We start from the raw sequence: 19,694 nt of genomic DNA, 5'->3' as shown, positions 1-19,694 counted from the left end.
GGCCCCACAGAACTTTCCATGGTTTACCCCTGACGCTGTACGTGCCCTGGTTCAATCCATTGACAGCACGTCGACCCCAGTGTACCACATTATTCCAGTTCACTCTATTCCTTGCACGCCTTTCACCCTCCTGCATGTTCAGGCCCTGATCACTCAAAATCTTTTTCACTCCATCTTTCCACCTCCAATTTGGTCTTCCACTTCTCCTCGTTCCCTCCACCTCTGGCACATATATCCTCTTTGTTAATCTTTCCTCACTCATTCTCTTCATGTGACCAAACCATATCAAAACACCCTCTTTTGCTCTCTCAACCACACTCTTTTTATTACCATACATCTCTCTTACCCTTTCATTACTTACTCGCTCAAACCACCTGACACCACATATTGTCCTCAAACATCTTATTTCCAACACAACCACCCTCCTCCACACAACTCTATCTATAGCCCACGCCTCGCAACCATATAACATTGTTGGAACTACTATTCCTTCAAACATACCCATTTTTGCTTTCCGAGATAACGTTCTCGCCTTCCCCACATTTTTCAATGCTCCCAGAACTTTCGCCCCCTCCCCCACCCTGTGACTCACTTCCTCTTCCATGGTTCCATCCACTGCCAAATGCACTCTCAGATATCTTAAACACTTCTTCCTCCAGTCTTTCTCCATTCAAACTTACCTCCCAATTGACTTGTCCCTCAACCCTACTGTACCTAATAACCTTGCTCTTATTCACATTTACTCTCAGCTTTCTTTTTTCACACACTTTACCAAACTCAGTCACCAGTTTCTGCAGTTTCTCACCCGAATCAGCCACCAGTGCTGTATCATCAGCAAACAACAACTGACTCACTTCCCAAGCTCTCTCATCCACAACAGACTGTATGCATACTTGCCCCTCTTTCCAAACTCTTGCATTTCACCTCCCTAACAACCCCATCCATAAACAAATTAAACAACCATTGAGACATCACGCACCCCTGCCACAAACCGACATTCACTGAGAACCAATCACTTTCCTCTCTTCCTACTCGTACACATGCCTTACATCCTCGATAAAAACTTTTCACTGCTTCTAATAACTTGCCTCCCACACCATATATTCTTAAAACCTTCCGCAGAGCATCTCTATCAACCCTTATCATATGCCTTTTCCAGATCCATAAATGCTACATATTATTTTATTATTTTGCTTTGTCGCTGTCTCCTGCGTTAGCGGGGTAACGCAAGGAAACAGACGAAAGAATGGCCCAACCCACCCATATACACATGTATGTACATACACATCCACACACGCAAATATACATACCTATACATCTCAACGTATGCATGTATATACACACACGGACACATACATATATGCACGTGTACATAATTCATACTGTCTGCCTTTATTCATTCCCATCGCCACCTTGCCACACATGTAATAACAACACCTCCCCCCCTCATGTGTGCGAGGTAGTGCTAGGAAAAGACAACAAAGGCCCCATTCGTTCACACTCAGTCTCTAGCTGTCATATCACAATGCACCGAAACCACAGCTCCCTTTCCACATCCAGGCCCCACAGAACTTTCCATGGTTTACCCCAGACGCTTCACATGTCCTGGTTCAATCCATTGACAGCACATCGGCCCCGTTATAACACATCGTTCCAATTCACTCTATTCCTTGCACGCCTTTCACCCTCCTGCATGTTCAGGCCCTGATCACTCAAAATCTTTTTCACTCCATCTTTTCACCTCCAATTTGGTCTCCCACTTCTCCTCGTTCCCTCCACCTCTGACACATATATCCTCTTCATCAATCTTTCCTCACTCATTCTCTGCATGTGGCCGAACCATTTCAAAACACCCTCTTCTGCTCTCTCAACCACACTCTTTTTATTTCCACATATCTCTCTTACCCTATTATTACTTACTTGATCAAACCACCTCACACCACATATTGTCCTCAAACATCTCATATCCAGCACATCCACCCTCCTGCGCACAACTCTATCCATAGCCCATGCCTTGCAACCATACAACATTGTTGGAACCACTATTCCTTCAAACATACCTATTTTTGCTTTCCAAGATAATGTTCTCAACTTCTACACACTCTTCACTGCTCCCAGAATTTTCGCCCCCTCCCCCACCCTATGATTCACTTCTGCTTCCATGGTTCCATCCTCTGCCAAATCCACTCCCAGATATCTAAAACACTTCACTTCCTCCAGTTTTTCTCCATTCAAACTGACCTTTTCCAAAACTCTTGCATTTCACCTCCCTAACAACCCCATCCCATAAACAAATTAAACAACCATTGAGACATCACGCACCCCTGCCACAAACCGACATTCACTGAGAACCAATCACTTTCCTCTCTTCCTACTCGTACACATGCCTTACATCCTCGATAAAAACTTTTCACTGCTTCTAATAACTTGCCTCCCACACCATATATTCTTAAAACCTTCCGCAGAGCATCTCTATCAACCCTTATCATATGCCTTTTCCAGATCCATAAATGCTACATATTATTTTATTATTTTGCTTTGTCGCTGTCTCCTGCGTTAGCGGGGTAACGCAAGGAAACAGACGAAAGAATGGCCCAACCCACCCATATACACATGTATGTACATACACATCCACACACGCAAATATACATACCTATACATCTCAACGTATGCATGTATATACACACACGGACACATACATATATGCACGTGTACATAATTCATACTGTCTGCCTTTATTCATTCCCATCGCCACCTTGCCACACATGTAATAACAACACCTTCCCCCCTCATGTGTGCGAGGTAGTGCTAGGAAAAGACAACAAAGGCCCCATTCGTTCACACTCAGTCTCTAGCTGTCATATCACAATGCACCGAAACCACAGCTCCCTTTCCACATCCAGGCCCCACAGAACTTTCCATGGTTTACCCCAGACGCTTCACATGCCCTGGTTCAATCCATTGACAGCACATCGGCCCCGTTATAACACATCATTCCAATTCACTCTATTCCTTGCACGCCTTTCACCCTCCTGCATGTTCAGGCCCCGATCACTCAAAATCTTTTTCACTCCATCTTTCCACCTCCAATTTGGTTTCCCACTTCTCCTCGTTCCCTCCACCTCTGACACATATATCCTCTTCATCAATCTTTCCTCACTCATTCTCTGCATGTGACCGAACCATTTCAAAACACCCTCTTCTGCTCTCTCAGCCACACTCTTTTTATTTCCACATATCTCTCTTACCCTATTATTACTTAATTGATCAAACCACCTCACACCACATATTGTCCTCAAACATCTCATATCCAGCACATCCACCCTCCTGCGCACAACTCTATCCATAGCCCATGCCTTGCAACCATACAACATTGTTGGAACCACTATTCCTTCAAACATACCTATTTTTGCTTTCCAAGATAATGTTCTCAACTTCTATACACTCTTCACTGCTCCCAGAATTTTCGCCCCCTCCCCCACCCTATGATTCACTTCCGCTTCCATGGTTCCATCCTCTGCCAAATCCACTCCCAGATATCTAAAACACTTCACTTCCTCCAGTTTTTCTCCATTCAAACTGACCTCCCAATTGACTTGACCCTCAACCCTACTGTACCTAATAACCTTGCTCTTATTCACATTTACTCTCAACTTTCTTCTCTCACACACTTTACCAAACTCAGTCACCAGCTTCTGCAGTTTCTCACATGAATCAGCCACCAGCGCTGTATCATCAGCGAACAACAACTGACTCACTTCCCAAGCTCTCTCATCCACAACAGACTGCATACTTGCCCCTCTCTCCAAAACTCTTGCATTCACCTCCCTAACAACCCCATCCATAACAAATTAAACAACCATGGAGACATCACACACCCCTGCCGCAAACCTACATTCACTGAGAACCAGTCACTTTCCTCTCTTCCTACACATACACATGCCTTACATCTTTGATAAAAACTTTTCACTGCTTCTAACAACTTGCCTCCCACACCATATATTCTTAATACCTTCCACAGAGCATCTCTATGAACTCTATCATATGCCTTCTCCAGATCCATAAATGCTACATACAAGTCCGTTTGTTTTTCTATGTATTTCTTGCATGCATTCTTCAAAGCAAACACCTGATCCACACATCCTCTACCACTTCTGAAACCACACTGCTCATCCCCAGTGTGATGCTCTGTACATGCCTTCACCCTCTCAACCAATACCCTCCCATATGATTTCGCAGGAATACTCAACAAACTTATATCTCTGTAATTTGAGCACTTGCCTTTATCCCCTCTGCCTTTGTACAATGGTGCTATGCAAGCATTCCGCCAGTCCTCAGGCACCTCACCATGAGTCATGCATACACTGAATAACCTTACCAACCAGTCAACAACACAGTCACTCCCTTTTTTAATAAATTCCACTGGAATACCATCCAAACACACTGCCTTGCCGGCTTTCATCTTCTGCAAAGCTTTTACTACCTCTTCTCTGTTTACCAAATCATTCCCACTTTTTACACCACCTCGACGAAAACACCCTATATCTGCCACTCTATCATCAAACACATTTAACAAACCTTCAAAATACTCACTCCATCTCCTCACATCACCACTACTTGTTATCACCTCCCCATTAGCACCCTTCACTGATTTTCCCATTTGTTCCCTTGTTTTACGCACTTTATTTACTTCTTCTAAAACATCGTTTTATTCTCCCAAAAATTTAATGATACTCTCTCACCCCAACACTCATTTGCCCTCTTATTCACCTCTTGCACATTTCTCTTGACCTCCTTCCTCTTTCTTATATACATCTCCCAGTTGTTTGCAGTATTTTTCTGCAAAAATCGTCCAAATGCCACTCTCTTCTCACTAATAATCTTACTTCTTCATCCCACAGCTCACTACCCTTTCTAATCTGCTCACCTCCCACGCTTCTCGTGCCACAAGCATCTTTTGCGCAAGCCATCACTGCTTCCCTAAATACATCCCATTCCTCCCCCACTCCCCTTACATCCTTTGTTCTCACCTTTTTCCATTCTGTACTCAGTCTCTCCTGGTACTTCCTTACACAAGTCTCCATCCCAAGCTCACTTACTCTCACCACTCTCTACACCCCAACATTCTCTCTTCTTTTCTGAAAACCTCTACAAATCTTCACCTTCGCCTCCACAAGATAATGATCAGACATCCGTCCAGTTGCACCTCTCAGCTCATTAACATCCAAAAGTCTCTCTTTTGTACGCCCATCAATTAACACGTAATCCAGTAATGCTCTCTGGTCATCTCTCCTACTTACATACGTAAACTTATGTATGTCTCTCTTTTTAAACCAGGTATTCCCAGTCACAACTCCTTTTTGAGCACACAAATCTACAAGCTCTTCACCATTTCCATTTACAACACTGGACACCCCTTGTGCACCAATTATTACCTCAACTGCCACATTACTCACCTTTGCATTCAAATGTGTGTTAGAAATACTTAGAAAAGCAAATGGCTTTGTATGTAGCATTTATGGATCTGAAGAAGGCATATGATAGAGTTGATAGAGATACTCTGTGGAAGGTATTAAGAATATATGGTGTGGGAGGCAAGTTGTTAGAAGCAGTGAAAAGTGTTTATTGAGGATGTAAGACATGTGTATGAGTAGGAAGAGAGGAAAGTGATTGGTTCTCAGTGAATGTCGGTTTGCGGCAGGGGTGTGTGGTCTCCATGGTTGTTTGATTTGTTTATGAATGGGGTTGTTAGGGAGGTGAATGCAAGAGTTGTGGAGAGAGGGGCAAGTATGCAGTCTGTTGTAGATGAGAAGGTTTGGGAAGTGAGTCAGTTGCTGTTTGCTGATGATACAGCATTGGTGGCTGATTTGGGTGAGAAACTGCAGAAGCTGGTGACTGAGTTTGGTAAAGTGTGTGAAAGAAGAAAGCTCTACTCTGGAGTAAATGTGAATAAGAGCAAGGTTATTTGGTTCAGTAGGGTTGAGGGACAAGTCAATTGGGAGGTAAGTTTGAATGGAGAAAAACTGGAGGAAGTGAAGTGTTTTAGATATCTGGGAGTGGATTGGGCAGTGGATGGAACCATGGAAGCAGAAGTGAGTCACAGGGTGGGGGAGGGGGCGAAGGTTCTGGGAGCGTTAAAGAATGTGTGGAAGGCGAGAACGTTATCTCAGAAAGCAAAGATGGGCATGTTTGAAGGAATAGTGGTTCCAACAATGTTATATGGTTGTGAAGCGTGGGCTATAGATAGGGTTGTGCGGAGGAGGGTAGATCTGTTGGAAATGAGATGTTTGAGGACACTATGTGGTGTGAGGTGGTTTGATTGAGTAAGTAATGAAAGGATAAGAGATGTGTGGTAATAAAGTGAGTGTGGTAGAGAGAGCAGAAGAGGGTGTATTGAAATGGTTTGGTCACATGGAGAGAATGAGTGAGGAAAGATTGACAAAGAGGATGTATGTGTCAGAGGTGGAGGGAACGAGGAGAAGTGGGAGACCAAATTGGAGGTGGAAAGATGGAGTGAAAAAGATTTTAAGCAATTGGGGCCTGAACAAACAGGAGGGTGAAAGGTGCACAAGGAATAGAGTGAATTGGAACGATGTGGTATACCGGGGTGGATGTGCTGTCAATGGATTGAACCAGGGCATGTGAAGTGTCTGGGGTAAACCATGGAAAGTTTTGTGGGTCCTGGATGTGGAAAGGGAGTTGTAGTTTGTGTGCATTACACCTGACAGCTAGAGATTGAGTTTGAATGAATATGGCCTTTGTTGTCCTTTCCTAGCACTACCTGGTGGGGGGAGGAGGGATGCTATTTCATGAATTCGGGAATGAATAAAGGCAGCAAGTATGAATTATGTGCATGTGTGGATATGTATATGTCTGTGTATGTATATATATGTAAACATTGAGATGTATAGGTATGTATATGTGCATGTGTGGACGTGTATGTATATACATGTGTATGTGGGTTGGTTAGGCCATTCTTTCGTCTGTTTCCTTGTGCTACCTTGCTAATGCGGGAGACTGCAACAAAGTATGATAGATATATAATTAAATAGTTTTTAAGGGTATTAAATCAAAATCCCACACTCCCTCATCATTTCTTACAATAGCAGCACAAAGTCTATGACAGATTAATATAGTATATGAAATCTACAAAGTTAGTGCCTCTGTTTTAGGCTTTTACTGAAATGTTTGCCAGTGGACTCTTGCACTTCCTAGAAGTTATTTATAATGGTAGATTATAAGATGACTTCCTAATTTAGGGGCATCACAGAAGTGATGTATGGGTTTAGAGGTAGTTCATAGTAATGAACTGTTTATACTTAATATAAGTGCTTTCAACTGAGTCAGTTGGATTTAGAATATTGTTAACATCTTAGAATTTTAATTAGGATAGTGGTGAGGTTTATGATGGTTGGGGGAAATATGGAGTAAAAATAAGCAAAACCACTATAAATCAAGGGAGCTTGTGAAAATCTCATCTAACTTGTCCCACTAACCTAGATTTACCTTATTTTTGATATTGTATAGATAAGAGTTTAACTCTTCATATGTATTCCTAAACACTGAAATGCAAAAAGATTGCTTTAGAGTTTGTGGAGTACACTTGTAGTACTCTAGGAGGTTCACTTGACTAATATAATGTAAATCATTTTATTAATGTATTGTAAAGTTTCACAGTTTCCATTCTAATGATGTGATGGCAAATTTATTTAGATTATTAGGTATTACTAGGGCTTGCAACATTAGATTCAACTGCAAATCAAATTTACACATTTGATTACAGCTTTTCATGGGCATATAGCAGCTGCTGAATTATAATGATACACTGTAATTTTGTGACACCTTCTGATCGTTGCTAAACTATCCAGAATTAGAAAATGGAGTGCATTATATTTGTTATGCCCAATTAGATACTAAAGATATATTTGCGCTACCTCGCAAACATGGGAGACAGTGACAAAGCAAAACAAATAAATAAATGATTTAGGAAAGCAGAATGCTGCATAATCAATATCACTTCAGGTAGTAGACTTTGTATATCATACTATTGCCACTGCATTTTTCCCAACTTTTAAGCACCCTGACTGCATTTCTTTGTTTTCTTTATTCAAGCTAAATTTGCTATTAACTTTTACTAAATGATTTTGTTTTGCAGTGTTAGTGTGGTGTTTAAAGAATATAGTAATAGTTGTAGAGCATGATGTGAAGCAATATGTTCTAACCTTTAGTATTGCCACAGATGAAATGATATTGGTTGCTGTTATATCAGGGAAATGTAGTGCTAATTTGAAAATAGTTATTATGCTTATAAGAAAATCATCATTTATCCCTGGGGATAGGGGAGAAAGAATACTTCTCACGTATTCCCTGCATGTCGTAGAAGGCAACTAAAAGGGTGGAAGCAGGGGTTGGAAATTCCCCCCTCTAGTTTTTACTTTTCCAAAAGAAGGGACAGAGAATGGGGCTAAGTGAAGATTTTCCCTCAAAGGCTTGGTTCTCTGTTCTTGATGCTACCTCACTAAAGTGGGAAATGGCAAATATGTATGAAAAAAAGAAAATCATTAGATCTGTAAAACCCTTGTAAGAACTTTCTAGTAGATGAGATGTAATATTCAGCATTCTATTCCAAGTATAATATTCGAACTTGGTCAAATGCACCTGAATATTAACAAACAAATGACAAATCTGTTCCTCTGTCCAACTTCCCCACAAGTAGCCATTCATTATGATCCCATCAGTAGATTGTCAGTGTAGTTTGCTGTATATTTTGGCTGTTAAGGGAGATTAGATGAGGTTTCATATGTTCTTTAGATTTTTTTACAAATGTTTACATACTTATACATTAGTCAACCCCATGTTGTCCTGGAACCAAATAACCCTTATAATCTCACCAAATTTAATGTTATTCACTTAAGAATAATGCCTGAAATCATGTTTTGTAATTGTTATTGTATGCTCTAAACGCTCTTTTTTCGCATTGGAAAACTAAATCACCAAAGTTAATAGAGTTGAAGAGATAAATTGGACTTTATTAATGTAGAATCTTTTTGTATTTCATAGTGTCTTTTGCATTGAGTTGCAAGAGTGTTTGTTCATTTATTGAGTATGCTGTAGTTGCTGAGTATGTTTGCATCATCTTGTGGCTTGTAACCAATACAGCAAAAGAACATGACAAAAATGTTCTTTGTATATTTCAACAATGATATGTGAGCCTAAGGTAACTCTTGGCCCCTTGGTGAAATTGATTGAGATTTGGAAAGTTTTTTGATTACTAGAAGTATTTCACTTATATTTTCCCCTCGCTTTCCTGAAACATAGAGTTACCTCTTGGTTATTAGTCTTAAGATAGAAATAATTCTCCAGATCATGCTTTCCCAGTCCAAATCACTTTTACTAAGATAAGAGTACATTGATATATTTTTTTTTCTCAAAACTATAGGTAAATTCTCTGGCACTCCAAATCTGAAATATACCAATTAAAAGCTTGGCTGCCTGACAAAACTCGCTTTGAGTACAGTGACATTATTTTTTAAAGGTAATGTAGCTTTTAAAGAATGGAATATAAATTGCAGAACAAGGTGTAGGGTACTAATCCTTATTCTTCTTAAGTTAATAGTGGTGAGGGCTATGTATAACTAGCAAAATGTAGGGCTGTTCAACATAAATGTGGATAAAACGCTAAAAGAATCATTGGAAATTTATAGAAACCTCACATATCCTCATCTAGTAGCTAAAGTTCACCAATATCTTGTTATTACTTAAAATTAAACTGTTTGATTTCCACTTGCCAGCTGATATTGCACATTATGTTCATAAAGACAGTTATATATTCTATCCCATGCCTGCCAAGTGGTGTCACACATAATGATGGTGTGATTCAACTATGATGTTGAATTTTAAGGTAGATAGTCAATTTTCAAAGATTCTGTAGAATTATACAAGATTGTATTGTTAAACTGAGGTGTACTAATTTTTGCAGTGTGACATGACATGGTCAAGTGTATGGGATGGAATCTGTTATATCTTCATACTCATGAACTAATCATGGTAATTTATCTATTTAGTTATGCAATGAAAGTATCTTTGGGCAATGAGTACTGTATAGTATTTACTCTTAGAGTGCTAATATGATGGAGAACAAAATAAATGTTGACAATGATATGGAGCAACACAGAATATATTGTATGGATTTACATGAGACTGTGATATTAGAGATTTTCATTATAGGAAGATTTGGGGCTATTGATGTAAAATTTGGAAAGACATATAAAAGAAAGTGGCAGGAGGTCAAGAGAAGGGTGCAAGAGGCGAAAAAGAGGGCAAATGAGAGTTGGGGTGAGAGAGTATCATTAAATTTTAGGGAGGTAAATAAAGTGCGTAAGACAAGAGAACAAATGGGAACATCGGTGAAGGGGCAAATGGGGAGGTGATAACAAGTAGCTGTGAAGTGAGAAGGAGATGGAGTGAGTATTTTGAAGGTTTGTTGAATGCCTTTGATGATAGAGTGGCAGATATAGGGTGTTTTGGTCGAGGTAGTGTGCGAAGTGAAAGGGCCAGGGAGTTGGTTTGATAAACAGAGAAGAGGTAGTGAAAACTTTGCAGAAGATGAAAACTGGCAAGGCGGCAGTTTTGGATGATATTGCAGTGGAATTTATTAAAAATGGGGGTGATTGTGTCGTTGATTGGTTGGTAAGCATATTCAATGTATGTATGGTTCATGGTGAAGTACCTGAGGATTGGCAGAATGCATGCATAGTACTATTGTACAAAGGTAAAGGGGATAAAAGTGAATGTTCAAATTACAGAGGTATAAGTTTGTTGAGTATTCCTGGGAAATTATATGGAAGGGTATTGATTGAGAGGGTAAAGGTATGTACAGAGAGCATCAGATTGGGGAAGAGCATTGTGGTTTCAGAAGTGATAGAGGATGTGTGGATCAGGTGTTTGCTTTGAAGAATGTATGTAAGAAATACTTACAAAAACAAATGGATTTGTATGTAGCATTTATGGATCTGGAGAAGGCATATGATAGGATTGATAGATACTTTGAGGAAGGTATTAAGAGTATATGGTGTTGGAGGTAAGTAGCTAGAAGCAATGAAAAGCTTTTACCAAGGATGTAAGGCATGTGTATGAGTAGGAAGAGAGGAAAGTGACTGGTTCCCAGTGAATGTTGGTTTGCGGCAGGGGTGCGTGATGTCTCCACGGTTGTTTAATTTGTTTATGGATGGGGCTATTAGGGAGGTGAACGCAAGAGTTTTGGAGAGAGGGGCAAGTATGCAGTCTGTTGTAGATGAGAGAGCTTGGGAAGTGCATCAGTTGTTGTTCGCTGATGATACAGCATTGGTGGCTGATTCGGGTGAGAAACTGCAGAAGTTGGTTACTGAATTCGATAAAGTGTGTGAAAGAAGAAAACTGAGGGTAAATGTGAATCAGATCAAGGTTATTAGGTTCAGTAGGGTTGAGGGACAAGTCAGTTGGGAGGTAAGTTTGAATGGAGAAAAACTGGAGGAAGTGAAGTGTTTTAGATATCAGGGAGTGGATTTAGCAATGGATGGAACCATGGAAGTGGAAGTGAGTCACAAGGCAGGGGAGGGGGCAAAGGTTCTGGGAGTGTTGAAGAATGTATGGAAGGCAAGAATGTTATCTTGGAAAGCAAAAATGGGTATGTTTGAAGGAATAGTGGTTTCAACAATGTTATGTGGTTGCAAGGCATGGGCTCTTGATAGGGTTGTGCGGCAGGAGGATGGATGTGTTGGAAATGAAATGTTTGAGGACAGTATGTGGTGTGTGGTGGTTTGATCAAGTAAGTAATGAAAAGGTGAGAGAGATGTGTGGTAATAAAAAGAGCATGGTTGAGAGAGCAGAAGAGGGTGTGTTGAAATGGTTTGGTCACATGGAGAGAATGAGTGAGGAAAGATTGATAAATAGGATATATGTGTACGAGGTGGAGGGAACAAGGAGAAGCGGGAGGCCAAACTGGAGGTGGAAGGAAGGAGTGAAAAAGATTTCAAGCGATCAGGGCCTGAACATGCAGGAGGGTGAAAGGCATGCAAGGAATAGAGTGAATTGGAATGATGTGGTATACCGGGGTCAATGTGCTGTCAATGGATTGAACCAGGGCATGTGAAAGGTCTGGGGTAAACCATGGAAAGTTCTGTGGGGCCTGGATGTGGAAAGGGAGCTGTGGTTGCAGTATATTACACATGACAGCTAGAGACTGAGTGTGAACGAATGTGGCCTTTGTCTTTTCTTGGTGCTAACTCGGAGGGGGAGACATGCTATTTCATGTGTTTCAGGGTGGTGATGGGAGTGGATGAAGACAGAAAGTATGAATATGTACATGTATCTATATCTATATATCTGTGTATGTATATGTTGAAATGTATAGGTATGTATGTGTGCGTGTGTGGGTGGGCTGGGCCATTCTTTCATCTGTTTCCTTGCGCTACCTTGCTAACATGAGAGACATTAAGTATAATAAATGAAATATAGTTGTAGAAATCAGCAGACTATATAGAAACCTTGTGTAGTAACCAAATTTTATCTTGAATTTTGATATTCTAGTCAGAATATACCAGACATACACAAAATTGAGCATTGCATCAACTGCTGATAAATTTTCAATGAAGAGATGACAGACCAAGTGACCATTTGTTTCATCATTCAACTTCACCACAGGATGTCATATCATGATTCCTCCATCAGCACATGACATTATTGTTTGTATATTTCTACTTTAAATTTTGCTTGTCATACATGGGTAGGTAAGGTTTTCACAGATTCCCTTAATCTATTTACAAGTATGTAGTTTGCAATTATTTAACCACACGCTGAAATATGTATTCTATTCTTTAGATATTGCTCTAGTACTGTACTGCAGTATTCTAACATTTTTTATTTGTAGCTAAACTGGTTATTGAACCAATGTGCAAAAGCAGATTGCAGTTGACCAAAACAATCACTGATTTTGCGGATGTTGTGATTTCAAAAAGAAGGTAAATATCAGCCACTAGTGAAGATTAAGTGAGATTCTCATATGTTCTGTTGGTTTTTGCAAGTGTTTCACTGGTGTTTGCATTATTTAACTCCAAATTTTCCCTTTTGTTTGAGATGATGATACATAGGTATGTGTACATATAGAATTAAACATGATTGATGTCATGCTCTGCAACATTCGGATTATTCTCAAAACATTACACTGCCATTGATGAAGGAAATTCTCAATACTCAAAGCTATTTTGATGTATGTCTAATCCAATATTTTACTCATTTCTTCTTCTCTGATGTTGAATGAGTAGCATGAGGTAGGATGTGAACCATGGGGAAAATATGAGGTCAGAAAAAGTCTGTGAAATATATCTAGGCATCCATTGAACCTTTCAAGATTTCACATAACTACCACTAGCAACCCTAAATATGTAAAATGCCAATGATTCTCATATCTTTAAACATATGATCAAACATTTTTAGATACAATTCATCTTTGCAAGGAAATAATTAAAGGGACTGTGTGTATCAGAAGAAATGTGGAATTGTTAGAGTGGCTGAAACAATCCTATAATTTAGCTGAATGTAGTAAACTCCTCTCTGACTCTCAGTAGCTGCCAACCATGCTGTAGAGATATTCAATTTTTCCAGGGACTATTACCTAGCAAAATAACATTTATTAGGTTTATTCCTTTCTGGAAAATAGATTTAACTGATGATGTCCCAGAATTCGATAGTTAGAAATTGGTGCTATACTCTTATTCTGTATATGAATTACATAGTTACAGTTAGGTTGTTGATACAATCTAACAGTATTGTCCTTCATCAGGTATGCTTTAAGGTGGGCAGAGCATTTGTCATGACTCAACAGGATTTTGTGTTTTGGATCCAATTCAATACACTTGGAAATGGGCTGTACATGGCTTCATACACAATATAATTCTTGAACTACTGCAGTGTAAGTGTTTTTCCATCATCTTTTGTTTGAGTGAGAAGTCATTAAAAGTATTGACACCTCTAAATGGTGCATGATTTAAGATTTAACCATCAGTTTGTATGTTTGTATACCTCAGGTTTTGAAATCAAGGATAGTCAATTCATCTTTTTATTTTCATTCCTATAGGTGCCTCCTCATCCTCAATTGCAAGGGTTTCTTGGTCATACAGTGCCAATGGAGAGTATTTTCATTAGCATTATTAATCTTTTTTAAGCTTGGTGAACATTTCTTCTTTGGCAATGCATTTTTCACTACACATAGCATGCACTCTAATAGCATGCCCGTACTTAAATTTTTGTAAACATAATCATCCATAAGGTTAGAGCTTTCTGTTGAATATTTTGGCTTGTTCCTTTTCTATTTCAATAGAAATAAAAACATTATCATTCCAATGAAGTTTAAACAACTGAATAAAAGCACTATCCAGATCAAAGTTCTTTCTTTCTTCAATGGTTTATGAATGACCCTACTCCTTTAGCTTCCAATGTCAGCGTGGGATGTAAGAATCTTTCTGTTTACTTCTTTAAGCTGAACATATTTGAGGAAGCACCATTGTAAATCTCATGCAAAGCCCAGCTGCCATGCCCCTCTCAATTTTATCAAAGAAGATCATCTTATCTTGTAGTAATAATGAAATTTATTCATATATAACATCACCAACATTTGGACTGCCTGCTGATTTCTCTGTGTTCATATTTATTGGTAAATTATCACTGAATATTGACACATAAAACTGTGAATACAGAGAACCTGCTACTGTAAAGAACTGCAAACACCTGAGGATGTAAACAAACAGCTGAGGGGTGCTGGAAAACTATCATACCACCGAGGTCATACAGTAGTTTACCAAATTAATTCTGAGCCTTAGAAGTTTTGCCATATTATCAAATTTCCCGATCGCTCAAGATCTTTTTCACTCTATCCTTCCATCTCCAATTTGGTCTCCCACTTCTTGTTCCCTCCACCTCTGACTCATGTATCCCCTTTGTCACCCTTTTTTTTAACTCATTCAATCCATATGTCCAAACCATTTCAATATTCCCTCTTCTGCCATCTCAACAACACTATTATTATGACCACACATCTCTCTTACGCTTTCATTACTTACATGATCAAACCATCTCACACCACATATTGTCCTCTAACATTTCATTTCCAGCACATCCACCCTCGTCTGTACAACCCTATTTATAGCCCAGACCTCACACCCATATGATATTGTCGGAACTACTGTTCCTTTGAACATACCCAATTTTGCTCTTTTAGATAATGTTGTCTCCACACATTCTTCATCACTCCCAGAACCTTCACCCACTCCCCCACCCTGGGACTCACTGCTGCTTCCAGGTTCCATTTGCTGTCAGGTCCACTCCCAGATATTGAAAACTCTTCTCTTCCTCCACTTTTTCTCCTTTCAAACTTACATCTCAAATGAGTTGTCATCAATCCTGCTGAACATAATAACCTTGCTTTTATGTACATATGCTCTCAACTTTTTTCTTTCACACATTCTTCCAGACTCAGTCACCAACTTCTGCAGCTTCTCACTTGAATCAGCCACCGATGCTGTATCATTGGCGAACAACATTTGAATCACTTCCTAGGCCCTCTCATCCCAATAGACTGTATGCTTGCCCCTCTCTCCAAAACTCTTGCATGTACTTTCCTAAATACCCTATACAAAACACTGAATAACCATGGTCACATCACACCTTTGCTGCAGACCAGCCTTCACTAGGAACCAATTACTGTTCTCTCTTTCTACTCATACAAGTGCCTTACAGCCTTGATGAAACCTTTCACTGCTTCTAGTTGCTCATCTCAAACATCACATATTATTAAGACCTTCCACAAAGCATCTGTATCAACCCTATCATATGCTTTCTCTGGATCCATAAATGCCACATGCAAATCCATCTGTTTTTCTAAGTATTTCTCATACGCATTCTTCAAAGTAAACACCTTATCCACACATCCTTTATCACTTCTGACACCACACTACTCCTCCCCAGTCTGCTGCTCTGTACATGCCTTTTCATACAATTTTCCAGGTATACTCAACAAACCTATTCCTTTGCAGTTTGAACACACACCTTTATCCCCTTTGCCTTTATACAATGACACTGTATATGGATTCCTCCAATCCTCAGGAACTTCACTATGATCCATACATACATTGCATATCCTTACCAACCAATCAATAACAGTGTGATTTAAATGCCAAGGTAAGTAATGTGGCAATTAAGGGTATAATTGGTATGCTTTGGGAATTTAGTGTTATTAATAGAAATGGCAAAGAGCTTGTGAAGTTGTGTGCTACAGAAGACTGGTTATTAGGAACGCCTGGTTTAAAAAGAGACACACAAGTATATGTATCTGAATAGGAGAGATGATTAACAGGCTTTATTAGATTACATATTAATTGATAGGCATGTGAAAGAGAGACTTTTCGATGTAAATGTGCTGAGAGGATCATTTGATGGGATGTCTGATCATTATCTTCTGGAGACAGGGGTACAGATTTGTAGAGGTTTTCAAAAAAGTTGAGACAATGTCTTGGATAAGAGAATAGTGGGAATAAGTGAGCTTGGAAAGGAGATTTTATGAAGAAGTACCAAGAGAGATTGAGTGTAGAATGTGAAAAGGTGAAAGCAAATGAGGTGAGGGGGTGGATGAGGAATGAATTATATTGCAACACCGTCCAATCCACAAGGCATTCACCACCTCTTCTCTCTTCACCCAACCACTCTCCATGACTTTCTCACTTTGCATACCACCTTACCTAAACACCCTACATCTGCTACTCTGTCATCAAACACATTTAACAGTCCTTCAAAATTCTTACTCCACCTCTACCAGTTATCACTTCCCCTTTTGCTACCTTCACCAATGTCCCCATTTGTTCTTTTGTCTTTTGCACATCATTTCTCCATCGAAAACATCTTTTTATTCTTTCTAAAGTTTAATGATACTCTCTCACCACAACTCTTATTTACCCTATTTTTCAACCCTTGCACTTTCTTCTTGACCTCCTGCTGCTTTCTCTGATACATTTCCCTATCACTTGCTCTCTTTCTCTGTAAGTACCAATCAAACACCTCTCTTTTCTCTTTCACCAACAACTTTACTTCTTCATTCCACCACTTACTACCCTTTTTAATCTGCCCACCTCTCATCTTTCCCATGCCACATGCATCTCCTGCACATGCCACTACTGCTTCCCTAAATGCACCCTATTCCTCATCCAGTCCCCTCACTTCAATAACTCTCACCTATTGGCATTCTACACTCAGTCTTTCTTGGTACTTCACACAAGTCTCCTTTCCAAGCTCACGTACTCCCACTCTCTCCTCCCCAACATTGTCTCCAATTTTGTAAACCCCTACAAATCTGTACCCTTGTCTCCAGAAGATAGTGATCAGACATCCCACCAGCTGCCCCTCTCAGCACATTTACATCAAAAAGTGCCTATCAATTAATACGTTATCTAATAAAGCTTGTTGACCATCTCTCCTACTCACATATGTATTCTTGTGTATATCTCTCTTTTTAAACCAAGTGTTCCAATCACCAGATTTTTTTTAGCACAACTCCACAAGCTTTTCACCATTTCCATTCATAACACTGAATTCCCAATGCAAACCAGTTATACCCTCAACTGCCACATTACTTACCTTCGCATTTAAGTCACACTTCACAAATACCCAGTCTGATGCACTAAAACTGCTGATGCACTCACTCAAATGCTCCCAAAACACTTGCCTCTCATGATCTTTCTTCTAAACACCAATAATCATCCATCTCTCGCCATCTAATTTCAACTTTACCTACATCAATGTAGAATTTAGTTTCTTACACTGTGTCACACACTATCCCAACTCAGGCTTTAGAAGTAGTGCTCTTTCTTTCATAGGTCTTGTCCTCTCACCAACCCCTGACTTTATTCCTAAGACGTTTCCAAACCATATATATCATATTATTATTATACTTGATCACTGTTTCCGGCATCAGTGAGGTAACACCAGGAAACAGACAAAGAAAGATCCATCCACACATGTACACACATCTATACCTATACGCACACATACACATGTCATATATATACATATACATGTCAACAGGAAACAGCATCACTAACCCCTGTGTAAGCGAAGTAGCAGAAGGAAACAGACAAAAAATGGCCATATCCACTCGCAGTCAGTCTCTAACTGTCATGCGTAATGCACTGAAACCTCAGATTCTTTTCCACATCCAGGCCCCACAGACCTTTCCATGGTTTACCCCAGACATTTCACATTTCTTGATTCAGTCCATTGACCCCGGTATACCACATAGTTCCAGTTCATTCTATTCTGTACACTTCTTTCACCCCCCAGCATGTTCAGGCTCTGATCGCTCAGAATCTTTTTCACTCCATCCATCCACCTCCAGTTTGGTCTCCCACTTATTTTTCCCTCCACTTCCTAAACATATATCCTCTTTGTCAACCTTTTTGCCACTCATTCTTTCCATATGCCCATAACATTTAAACACCCTCTTCTGCTCTTGCAACCACACTCTTTTGCTAACACACATCATTCTTTCCTTTTCATTACTTTTTCTATCAAACCACCTCTCACCTCATATTATCCTCAAATAATTCATTTCCAACACATCCTACCTTCTCACAACCCTATCTGTAGCCCTTGCCTTGCACCCATATTATAATGTTGGAAATTACTGTTCCTTCTAACATACTCATTTTTACTCTCCGAGATAATGTTCTTGCTTTCCACTTATTTTTCATTTTCATTGCTACCAGAACCTTCACCCACTCTCCCACCCTATGACTCACTTCCACTTACAGTTTCCATTTGCTGCCATTTCCACTCCCAGATATTTAAAACTCTTCACTTCCTCCAGTTTTTCTCCATTCAGTCTTATATCCCAACTTTTGCAGTTCCTCACTTGAATCAGCCTCCAGCGCTGTATCATTAGCGAACAACAATTGACTCACTTCCCAGGCCCTATCATCCCCAACAGACTGTTTCTTTGCCCCTCTCTCCAAAATTCTTGGAATTTCCTCTCTTACCACCCCACTGATAAACAAAGTAAAGAACCATGGTGTCATCACGTACCCTTACAGCAGACCGATCTCCTTTGGGAACGAATCACTCTCCTCTCTTCCTACTCTTACTCATGCTTTACAGCCTTGATGAAAACTTTTCACTGCTTCTAGCAGCTTACCTCCCACATCACATATTATGAAGACCTTCCACAAAGCATCAGTATCAACCATATCATATGCTTTCTCCAGATCCATAAGTACTACATATAAATCCATCTGTTTTCCTAAGTATTTCTCACACACATTCTTCAAAGTAAACACCTGATCCACACATCTACCATTTCTGAAGCCACTTTGCTCCTCCCCAATCTGATGCTCTATACATGCCTTCACCCTGTCACTCAATACCTTCCCATATAATTTCCCAGGTATACTCAACAAACTTATGGCTCTGTAGTTTGAACACTCCCCTTTATTGCCTTTACCTTTATGCAATAGTACTATACATACATTCCTCCAATCCTCAGGAACTTCACCATGATCCATACATACTTTGAATATCCTTACCAACCAGTCAACAACAGAGTCACCCCCTTTCTTAGTAAATTCAATTGCAATACCATCCATTCCTGCCATCTTTCTGGATTTCATCTTCCGCAA

General features: G+C 39.7%; 1 protein-coding gene across 7 annotated transcripts in view; it reads left to right on the top strand.

The window, feature by feature from the left end:
- Positions 1-19,694, top strand: part of LOC139749892 (uncharacterized) — a 77,827-nt gene that overhangs the window by 12,537 nt on the left and 45,596 nt on the right. For 5 of the 7 annotated variants that reach the window (XM_071664276.1, XM_071664282.1, XM_071664278.1 and 2 more), the window contains one exon: positions 13,820-13,948. The exons of 1 other annotated variant lie outside the window; for it this stretch is intronic. The gene's annotated coding sequence lies outside the window, so the exon portion shown is untranslated. Of the gene's footprint in view, positions 1-9,439; positions 9,536-13,819; positions 13,949-19,694 lie in introns of all 7 variants that reach the window. One more of the 7 variants, XM_071664277.1, reaches the window with a different exon arrangement.

The sequence above is a fragment of the Panulirus ornatus genome, chromosome 8 (genome assembly GCF_036320965.1).
Source record: "Panulirus ornatus isolate Po-2019 chromosome 8, ASM3632096v1, whole genome shotgun sequence".
NCBI classification, from domain to species: Eukaryota; Metazoa; Arthropoda; class Malacostraca; order Decapoda; family Palinuridae; genus Panulirus; species Panulirus ornatus.
This window is presented reverse-complemented; position numbering and strand designations above follow the sequence as displayed.